The sequence below is a fragment of the Solenopsis invicta genome, chromosome 15, assembly GCF_016802725.1.
Source record: "Solenopsis invicta isolate M01_SB chromosome 15, UNIL_Sinv_3.0, whole genome shotgun sequence".
Classification (NCBI taxonomy): domain Eukaryota; kingdom Metazoa; phylum Arthropoda; class Insecta; order Hymenoptera; family Formicidae; genus Solenopsis; species Solenopsis invicta.
In genome coordinates this window covers 5225461-5237175 of record NC_052678.1, presented here as the reverse complement: position 1 = coordinate 5237175, position 11715 = coordinate 5225461, and the positions used below count along the sequence as shown (strand labels likewise).

Below are 11715 nucleotides of genomic sequence, written 5' to 3'. Positions count from 1 at the left end.
ATTCTTATACAAATTTAATACATATTTATATTAATTAAACAATTATACAATTATTTAATAAAATAATTATATTAATTAACCATTTATACAATTACTATATTCATATTAATTAAATGATTCAACAATTATTAAATTAACAATTTAATTTCATTCAATGAAAACAATGGAATACACGCGTCAAATTAAATAAGATGCCAGTTTTAAAATAGGATATCTTGATCTCTTAGACCCGGTTTTTCATCATCTGATTAACTTATGGTTAAACTTAATCTAATATTTTATACAATACAACTTCATGAATCTTCTCGCCTTTGCAATTAAGAGTAAGCGTGTGCTGTGGTGCGAAACAAACTTCTTTGCGCTTCAACATTCCAGTCCTTATTTTGAATTTAGACCATCAAGCTGTTTTCACAATTAGCGATTTCACGGCGTCAGCGCGTTTTGTATTGCAATTGCGTTCCCGGATGAACGAGGCGGCGAGGTTTCCGACTGACGATAATTATATCGTAACTCAGGAACGCCTAATACCCATATATCCGCGACTACCGCGGTGCGTTTTATTCGAGCAATTAATCAGGAACTTATACGTCCTGTTATTAATCGTAACATCAATAGCCGACGGACGTAACCGCGTTGTTGTTGGTGCTTAACGAGATCATTGTTCCCGTCGGTATCGACGATTAACTCTCGCGAAGCGATTTGTAATTCGAATTACAAAGTGTTTTATTTCTGTTTCTGTTGTACGGCCGTTGTGATTATTCGCGCGCTTTAATGAACTTCGATTATGTTGACGCACCGGGTAATGAAACGCATTAATTATAATTACGCTTATGCTCGCTGGATGTAAGAGCATTGTTGTAGAAAATCATCAATGTTGTGTATTGATTACGACGTGAATTCTGCAATTATGCGTAATTAAATGGCGAATTACTAGCTATTTCATCCGCCGCAGAAAAAAAATTACACCGCCGCATGACTCGGCGTACCTTTTCCTCAATCGCAATCCTGCGCAAAATTAATTTCTAGCGACCGTGACAACGTTTCGGGAGACGACGGCACCGATCGAAGGCGCGGTTCGATGAATCGCTCGAAACGAAGGAAAAAAAAAACTATAATAGCGGAATGCGTTTGATTAGATTCGATTATGTTTCGACCGTGTGGCAACAAGCTGCCTTCATTTCGACTCTCCGTCTCTTTTTTTACGAAATCATCCGGCAGCTTCGCCGCGCCGGTGTATTCGCGATAGCGTCGTAAATCTGCTATCCAGCACTATTTATTACGAAACGAGCCTCGTTTCTCAACTCGCAAATGCATTATAAGCCCTTTATTAAATAAGTAACAATGAGCGTATTATCGATCAAGCCACGGACGATGCAGCGCGGTAATATCCGATCGATTTTTCACTGCCCCCCCCCCGCCGCCCCTTTCGCAGGTTTAATCTTTTTCTTTCCGCGCATTTCCTTTTTCACTACGGACAGACAAAAACATCCCTATCTCGCGAGTGTCGCAGCAACCGTTCCATCATCATGTTCCCCGGGAGACATAATACGTCACGCCATTACGACGATACATGCGACAGGGAGCAGTGACTTCCCGATTGCTCCCCAAAGCCGTCGGGGGGAGAATACCTCTGATGGATTTCCAATTCCGGCTTGATTTATCGGCACGGTCTTACGGTTCAGCTGTCGCTCGGACCATCACGCATGAATATCGCAACTTCTTTCGCGCCTCCACGATAGATTACACACGACGAGGATATTAGACTCGCGCACCATCAGGCGGGTAAATTGACGCGGCTGATTATACGTGTTTTACGGGGTTCTCGTAAGTTTTATTTTATTATGGTTCAGCCCGTACACACCTGTTGAACATGCACGTAATGTATTAGCGCTGTATAATTTAACTTAATTAATTTAGATTGGTACTATTGGCGTTTATTTTACACGATTACGCACACTACCCATCGTTTCCTATTAACGTGATATGTTAATCAGTTCAGTTACCTGGCAAACTTTATGTTCTTCCATACATAAGTCTATGTGATTATGCAAAAAGATTGAAAACAAAGTTAAAATGTCAAAAATTAAACATCTTTTTGTTTATAAATCTAAGTCTCGATTCTAAAAATAACTGCTGAATCTCTCTCTCTCTCCCTCGTAATTATTTCAATAATATTAAAAAATCGAGCTAAATTAATATCCATTAATTCTTCGAACACGATGTGCTATTACAGTAATATTGATCAAAATTTGGAGCTATTATTGCTTCCAAGATATTAAACATGTCTCAAATTTTTTTTTTAATCGCTATTAAACATTCGTCCATCTAGGATCCGATGAGACAGTACACGGCGAATTAAGCACGACTGACATACTTAAAGACGATTTCGTACGTCGATATGTATCTAGACGCGCGCCCGATTCCTCAAGAGGAGAAAGCAGAGCCGGCACGCCGCCTAATTTCATGGGGAATTTACAATTTGTAGCCGGCTCGGCTTTGCCTCCATCTCGCTACTCGTTATTATTGATTATCCGCTCGATCGTCAATACCGGCAGCTGCGCGAGCAACTAGGATGATACTCGTCGTGTACCGTACCGTGCCTCGACTATCTCGAATCTAATATAATGCCAGGATCGGAATGTCCGTCCGACGTGCAAGAACGCGGACTTTATCTCGTAAATATGCGATTTTCTCTAAAGATGCGCAAAAAATGACTCGAGAACCTTCAGATTGTTTTCTTATTTAAAACGTTATTACCAAGCAACGCGAGAGTCGCGAGATAACGCTGCTGTGGAATTTGAAAAATAATGAATGACAAATTTGCGATTGACTGTGATTGATTTATCAAAGCTTAAATCAAAATGCAATGACAAAGTTATATAATATTGACGATCAACTGGTTTTAACCTTCTGCGCGCTACCAATGTCGAGTTTCCTGATGAAGATAATCAAACGTTGAACAAAGCAACACGAGTCTCGCGATAACTACGCACACCATCGCTCTCGCAATCGCGCGCACCATCTCCAGGTTTGAAGCTCCAGGATGAAGAGGAAAAAAATCGCGCGAACACCTTGCAAGGGCGGAGGACAAGCGTCTGGCGGGAGGTCGAAAAACAGGTAGAGCTACACGGAGGAGCGACTTCGTGAGGCTCTCTTCTCTACGTTGACATTCGAACGTGGCCGCGCGTACCGTACGGCCGGTGGGTGTCGCGCCGCTGCGGGAAGTTGTGAGCGTACGGCGGTGGTTCACAAGCGCGCACCGTCTAAAACCTGTTTGATTAAGCAAAAATGTCGCTTATACCGCACGAGGACAGATGGGGGAGGATGGATAAAGAAAACCGACAACGACGACGACAACAACAACGATGACCGGGGTAGTGCGGAGTCTCCACCGAGACCAAAAGACGCGAGAAAAAGAAAAAGAAAACGGAGTCGACTACCGGCTATCGGCTCGCGTTTACACGACGAACGTGGAAGCGCCGCTTTTTCCGAAGACCGCACCGCGACATCGGTACTACTAATAGCGGAATATAGATATGGGGGCGCCGGGTGTAGTACAGACGCTGAGCCGTCCTAAGAAGAGCCGATTAAAACGGCCGCGCGGCGCCGTTTTTCACCGTCGGCGTCGGTGTCGACGAGAGAGCTCCCGGGGTCCTCTATAAGGAAGCGCGGCCCGCTACACCGAGCGGACAATGAGCGTGTGCCGCACTGGAAATGACATTTGAGCGAGGCAGCCACCTCGTAAAGGAGGACCGGACGACCGTGGAGGCAGGTGGGAGCTGAGGACGGAGAGCTGAGAACCGACGATGCGAGGGACGACTGGCACGACTGGCGTAAGAAGTATCGGCTCGTTATTGCTACCTTACGTCGTATAGCGACGCGCTTAAAGACCCATGCGACTCTTATACGGCCGTCAACTCCCTGCGTACCTACAGACTGCAAATTTCCGCGTCACGTTACCTTGTAGCTTCTTAACCTCTCAGGCTTAGACAGTGAGCATTGTGTTTCGAAATCTCTCTATCGTTTGTCCTACGACTGATTCGGTTTACGCTTCGAATAGGGGAGAGTTGCCAAGCTGTTTTTATTACATGCTGTTTTGGATGTATAATAAATTCAAGTTAGAAATTGTAGGTCAACGTTTCAGTCGTCTATTGTTACATGTTAAACTCTGCAGTGATAACAAATTAATTTTTTATAAGCTTTTCGGTAACACGATGCGAAAGATGTGGTTTGAAAAATCAATCGCCTAAAGCGTATCTATGATCTCTTAAATCATTGAAAATATCGAATTTGTAAATTAAAGTAATTAAAAATATGAAGAACCATTAACCAATATTTATTTTATTAATCATTTATTAAAAAAGCGATCAGATATTCAGACAATTAATAAATAACAATAATAAAAAGGTAAGAACACCGAAATAAAACTGGTTTAAATTTATTATGATGCAAAACTGCTCTATAATAATACAAGTTATCACTCTTTCATGTATTTTGATCCTTTTTTGTGCCTAATATTTGAAATTCCAGTTCCTTTTTTTGTCCATTCCCACATAATTCAACCTACGTTTCGAGAATTGCGTTTTGCGCGCTTAAATCGCACGAGACGAAACGGGAAAGAGCGGGGAATCACTAGTTTACTCTCTTCCCTCGGCTGACTCCTCTCGAGATCAGGCTGAATAATAGCCGAAGCTAGGTAACCACGGTCGATCGCTACCGGTGAGCAGCTCACGGGAGAGCCTGTAATAATTGATTAACCTGGACGGGCATAGGAGGTTCGCCCGGCGAACGATAATGATATTACACTCGCGCAATGCGGCTAGATCGGTAGGGAGCCGCCGAGCGTCGGCGCGGCTTCCTAGATGCATGACTTGCACTACTTCCGCAGATCTCACAATCGGTTAAATCGCAAGTAAAAGCTACCGTCGTTGGAATGCTGTTTTGCCATCGAAGCCGCTTCGCGCTTTCAAGCGCGCGGTATTCGATCATTGCGACGCAACGGTAGAGAAAAGAGAGACGTTATTGGACACCCGAATTTATATTCGCGAATAATTACTTCGCGGCATTGTCTCGCTCTCTCTTTCTCTCTCTCTCTCTCTCTCTCTTTCTCACGGGAGTCGGAAACTAAAATTATATCGTAATTACGGTCGGAAGGTCGTCACCGCTAATTCGATAATGAGCCACGGACGCGGAGAAACGAGCGAAACGATCGCGATCACGCTTTCGCGCGTTCTACCCGCGGTCTAAGCCCGATCGCGACGATTGGCGATGCAAAGCCATAATACAAGGTTGCGGATCGTGTAATAATAATCGCGGCTGTTTATTCAAATGAGCCACGGCCGACGTCGGCACGTTGGTGTGTGTTTATGCTCGCCACGGAAGTTGTCGTGAGGGCAATAATCACCGTCGCGGATAATGCGACGTCGTGTGTGCGCGCGTATATATATCGACTCATTCCTAATATTATTCCTTGCGCATGTACACAGTAGCCGGGACACTGTTGCAACATGCTACGCATGTAGGGTGCATAAGGAGCTAATAATGTATTGCCGCGGACTTGCTGCGGGCGAGCGAGCGAGCGAGCCAACGTCTTTAGCCGGTGCAACGCGCGTGCATATGCATGTACGCCAAGTCGTTCGGTTTTCATAAACGGATACTTTTAAGCGACGCCGTTATTACGAGATGCGACTCCTTTATCGGTCGTTTAATCTCCCGACCGTGCTCGAGTTCATTTGTAACGTGTCCGTGGCACTTTGCGAAGTTTTAAAGCGAAATTAAGCATTCCACCGCACACCTTTAAATTATAATATTTAAATATCCGATGGACAACACTGAGTCATGTACTTAACTACTAATCAGTATTGCATTATACATCGTTACAACCAGTATCGAAAAAGTCTCGCCTTTCTAAAAATAAGTGCAGTGTACTACTCAATCATGTATACATTGCTAATTAAAATTTTAAAATGTATGCGATTTTCTCGCATCTCACAAAAAATTAAATACTTCGATAAAAAAATCGTAGAAAAACTTTTAAATACACATTTTGAAAAGCAAACATAGAGTTTTAAATGCACTAAAAAAGGATTTTTCCAATAAAATCATTTTTTTAAATTTAAATAAATATTAGTTAGTATCAAATATTTTATTTTTAAGCTTGGAAAATTTTTTTTTAATCGAGGAAATTAAGTTAAAAGATATTTATTTGAAAATAAATTTTTTGTTAGTGTGTATATTTTTATTTTGTCTCTACGAGACATTTTGTTCCTAAATTATATATAAAATCAAAAATTAATATTTTTTTCAATATTTTTTTATTTACCTTGTGTTATAGCTCGTAACAAAATCGGACAAAATTTAACTATTAAAAATATTTTTAAGCACTTCTCTAATGCTTTAAAATGCTTTTTAGCAAAAATTAGTACTATAATCACTCTCATGCCATCTCATATTTCTTGTGTAAAAGTTCATTTTTCAAAATTTTTTTAATTTCAAAACTAAAGAATTTTACGTAAAAAAAAAGGATAAAATGTTTGATACAATGTGTTTGATTCGCATAAATCTTTTTAAAATTTTGTAACTTTTCATGAAATGTGAGAAAATCTCAAGTGTTTCTTTAAACGATTTTTCTAATTTTATAGATTTATAGAACAAATCTCAATATTGGAAAAAAAACAGAATGTGTACAATACATAACTATATTAATGAAAAGATTAGGCAAATCTTTCTTTATGAACGTGTCGTTATTACGGGATAGTAATGTGAGAACTTTTACAAATGTTCCAAGTCAGACGGAACCGTCGTAATAAAATTATAGCGTCTGACGAATCGACATCACGCCAATGAGGGCTACAGACTCGCGTCATTTCCGGGACCCGAATCCAACTGTCGCAAACGAGCTCCCTTGTAATTATAACACTGACTCGGCACGTCAACACTCGCGTCAAGATAAAGCGCCTCGAAATTGTCCTTGATACGCGTTACCCGACAACGTCCGCCGACCCGGTTACGATTCGTTAGTCACGAGCGAACGCGTGAATCTCTATTTAATTATGCCCAACGGCTGTGGTCCACGGGATCGCGAAAAAAACATCATTCATCGACTGAATCGAGCAACGTGGCGGGGGAGGCTCCCTCGTCATTATGAGGGAAAAAGGAACCGCGCGCCCCTGTATCGCTCGTTCACCGTTCCCCCTTATTTATGACGCACGCAACGCCACTTGAAGAACGTTTTAAAACGGACGAACGGTTCTCCCTCTCTCTCTCTTTTGTAACAGCACTTCCTCGTACAAATTAAGTGCCTTTCTTCCGATAGTAAACGTCCGCGCCGGTAATTTAGAGATTTAGAAATTGTTGCGCACCGTTGCTGACGCCGCACACACCGGCAGAAATAATGATGCCCTCCTCCCCATGGCATGCCGGACAGAATCCGCCCGAGAAATCCCGATCGTCGTGTCGAGATCCACTCTGATCGTGTGTTTACTTCTCCTTTTTTTTTGCATCGTAGAGAAAGCCGAGCGCGATTTTATTTCGAGGATGCGCCAGCTATGGCCACGTCATCCGCAGTTTTATAACGACCGAATGAAATTTTCTCTCGTACAATTTATCTTTAGAGTAAATTAATCGAGTGTATTAACCTCAACTTGGTATATGGAAGTACTTTGTCCGAGTTTCACGGTAAGGCATGCCTTAAAAGTACGATACAGGCAAAAAGAAACGTTAAACCCGATGATTCGATTAATAAAGTTTCTTTTCTCTTAAAGCTATTTAATTTCAATTTTAAAGTGGTTTTCTTGATACAGGGCTTAAAACGGGGTCACAAATTAACGGAGAAAAATATTACCAGATTACAAGCAACCAATCGAAAAGAGTTTATATACCTATTGGCAATCAGGGTTGGATAATAACTAGTTATAAAGTTAAATGCTAAATGATAAAATTATAAAGTTAGTAACGTTTAACTTTGTTCATTTTAAATAATTTAATTTGTAATATTAATTAGTTATTTTTGAAACATAAACTTTAATTCATTAACTTTTCTCCCAAGTTAAAAATTTATCTACATAAAAGAAAAATTTATAAAAGAAAGAATACATCATCACGTGAAAAAACAATATTTCTTTGTCGTTTCATATAAACTTAATTTAGAAATAAAACATTAAATTTGTGTGATAGTACATATTATAATTGTTTAGAGTAATTAAAATTTTAAAAACTTGTGAATTATAAAATATCATTTTTATATCAGTCAATTCTCGTGACTGTCTTACAAAATTTGTGTATTATTGTGAAAAAATCTGCTTGATTAAAGTTTTTGTGTTAAGTTATATAAACATATTCATGTGTAAATTTAACACATGTCTGCTATTCTAAATAAACTTAACAAATATAAAATATAGAACTGTGAAAGTGAGTTAAAAAATATGTTAAAAATAACACAATTTGCACGTATTTATTAAATAGTGTTAAAATTTACAGAAAAAGAGTTACACTATAACAAAAGTGGGGATAACTATGCCATACTTTTTGACTATTCTTCTGTTAATTTTATCATAAAAATTATATCAATTATACACACAAGTAACTTCAAATTATGATCAAGATTACATTTCTTTTTTGTTGAAATATTAACGAAGTATTAATGTGTTAAATGTTATCATTTAACACATTCAGATTATGTTAAATTAAAATTTTAAGTGAAGCGTTTGGGACATACGATTTACGTTAAATTTAATACAATTTTTCCAACTGTGTAATTTAATATAAATAATAGTATACAAAACTAACAATGTTAATTTAACTAATATCAATGAAACTTTTAACTAATTAGTTTTCTGTTCACGTACTTTTTAATTGGCCACTAAATTAATTTTATAAGCCATTAACTCTTTAATTTTATTTAGTTAAAACAATATATTAACTTATTCAACCTTGTTGGCAATTTATAAATATCTAGATACGATACGCTTCAATAAGCCAAATGATACACCCCTGAAAAGTTTCAATGCATAACAAGGGACATAATGGCGAAGGTTAGAATTTTTACGAGTGTCTTTCAGCGTGTTCTCGTTGCATATTGGAATTTTTCAAAACATGTTATTAATGTATTATTTTAGCGGCGAAGGAAACGCTTTGCGTTTACCGATAAATACCCGCGCGCGCGTTTGAAAGGAAGATCTATGTTTGGTAGAGTATTACGATTATATCCTATGCTTGACGGGTATTTATTCTTATGAGAGGTGCACTTAACGCGCAGTGCTATCTTCAACACCATATATAGATACGAACGCTATAATTATCCATATCTAACGGAATAATTGATTCCCGCTGACGAGCTTTAATAACTTGCCTCGCACTAGGCTCGCAATAACTCACGTATACATCCTGGTCTCGCGGGAGTGTCAAAACAAGTAACTGCAAGTCGTCGCGCGATCGCGAGGCGGAAAAATCCTCTCCATTAGGAAGGGTATAACGGAAAGGTAATGCCGAAGTAACGTTAAACCGGTCGTCTGAGTTATCAGCGTCGTGCAACAACGACGTTCACCACGTCGACGGCTACCGATACAACGCCGGTAAAAAGTGATACTTTTCGGTGCTGCCATACCGGAAACGGCGGATCGTAAATCCCGCCGTGGAACGCCACTAGAAAACGCACATTGTGCATGGAAATAATAATAATATCATCACGGATCGTTAGCAGGCGTAGCGAGGCATTTCAAAACTCGCAATATAATCGACAGGGTCGCCCATTGTACTATAGTTTATGGCATTACTTGCGAACGAGTTTTATTAAATTTCACAGAAAGCCTTGTGAAAATTCCCGGTTGCTGTACAATGGTGCTAATTTTCTTCGCACGCGAGGTCGACCCGCGACGGCCTTATCTCATTAATTGTAATCAACAGGTGTTTAATTATTATGCACAATGTGTCTGGTACTAAATTGACGAATGGTACATTGTGTAAGACTGGAATTCTTGTATGGTGAATTTATTTTAGCTCGGAGAGAGATGATTTTCATACAATGTACGACTTGTGGTATTGAAATATGTAAAAGTAAAATCTTAAAACTGAGAAATATACATTTTATTCTGAAAATGAACACTTGATAAAATAAAAATTTTCTGTTTTAACCACAATATTCGTTATCCACATTACTGTTCCATTCCATTCCTTTTTATTACAGTATATTTCAGGCTATATGTTTTTAAAGTTTCCAACGGTACGCAAGAGCGTACAAATATAATTTATGCAAATTTTTTAAAAATTTAAATACTTCTCCTTCAAAGTGAATTACTAAATCTAGGCGGCGAGAGAAGGAGAGAAACAGAGATAAACATTTATCTTTCAAGATATACTGTCAAGTTGAGAGATGTCGCGAGAGGGGAGCGAAGGGGCCATTTTAAGCCGATCAGATCGCATTTATTTGGATGACGTGCGTCGGCGTTGAATTCGACGACGATGAGAATTTTATGCGGGATTCCCTCGATCGCGCTCGCGCGCGCAACGCCAAGCATACAACTATTTCACATGAGATAGCATCTGCGGAAATACCCGTCGCCCCGTTATTCGCCGGGTATCCCGCGATTCCCGTGGAATCAGTCAGTAGATACGTTACGTACGTATGGTCGCACGAAGTCGGGATTCCAGATATATTCCCTTTGATACCTCATCTCCCAGCTCTCCGCGGTGGTCGATCGTTACGTGGTCATTACGGTCAGCGGGTCATTGCCACGATCGCTTAGATCCCAATGATAGCGTGCGATCGGTGCTCGATTAAAACGAGCGCGGGAGGAAGCCAGGCGGAAAGAATGAGAAGATTACACGGCTCGATCGATCATTCGTCTCGGCAATAAATTCTACTACGCATTCGTATGTAAATCTCGCGCCGCGGACATTGTTTAGCGAAAGAATCCTCTTCGCGAAAGCTATTCTACCTATTCAAAATAGTCTTTTAAAAAAAATAAGAAAAAGTGGTAAATGTTTTTTTTTCAATAAGTGCTTTTAAGTTATTTTTCCCAAAATCACATGATATTTATTTGCAACAAGAAAAGATAAATCATGCAGCAGAATTGTGCGTGCAACGATTCGATTTGAATTCGGCGTCGCACGATTCTTACATAAATCGTTAAAAAAATTCAAGATTTCGAATAAAGGTCAGAATCATTAATTACCAATAATCGAAATATCATTCGCCGGGAGCGTACAATTCCGCATCGATATGTTCCAACTGACACTTGACACGGCCGCGGCTGCTAATTTGGGACGTCGAACGAGCGAACAAATATTTAGCAAGCCGTCCGCGCGATTGAATTCGGCCAGAAACGCCGAGTCGAGATGACGTGAGAAAGAGCTATCGCGCGCTTCTCCCCGGGACTCCTCGAAGGGGACTTTATCCTAGCCGGATCTGACGGACGTTCGGGCTGTCAATCAAGTAATTTGAGGATCGGCCGTGGCCCCGCCGTGACGACCGGAGTAATTGCAGGCTTCCCGGGACTCGCCGGCCTCCACGAATAAACACAGAAACCCATCCGCGTCTGCGTGCAGCCTTAATCGGGCGATTGTGTTTAATTACAAGCCGCATGCTTTTTTCGGGTGATTAATCGATCGATCGAAGGATGTTCGGGCCGAAGGGGTCGAAAAGCGTATCGGGACTTGACGTGTCAGGGGTGGATGGTGACTATCCAAAACCCCAAGATAATAAAATTTCAAGATTCC

The 11715-nt window shown here is 40.2% G+C and overlaps 1 protein-coding gene across 2 annotated transcripts in view; it reads right to left on the bottom strand.

The window, feature by feature from the left end:
* Positions 1 to 11715, bottom strand: part of LOC105198843 (Krueppel-like factor 3) — a 356983-nt gene that overhangs the window by 200697 nt on the left and 144571 nt on the right. The window lies entirely within an intron of this gene.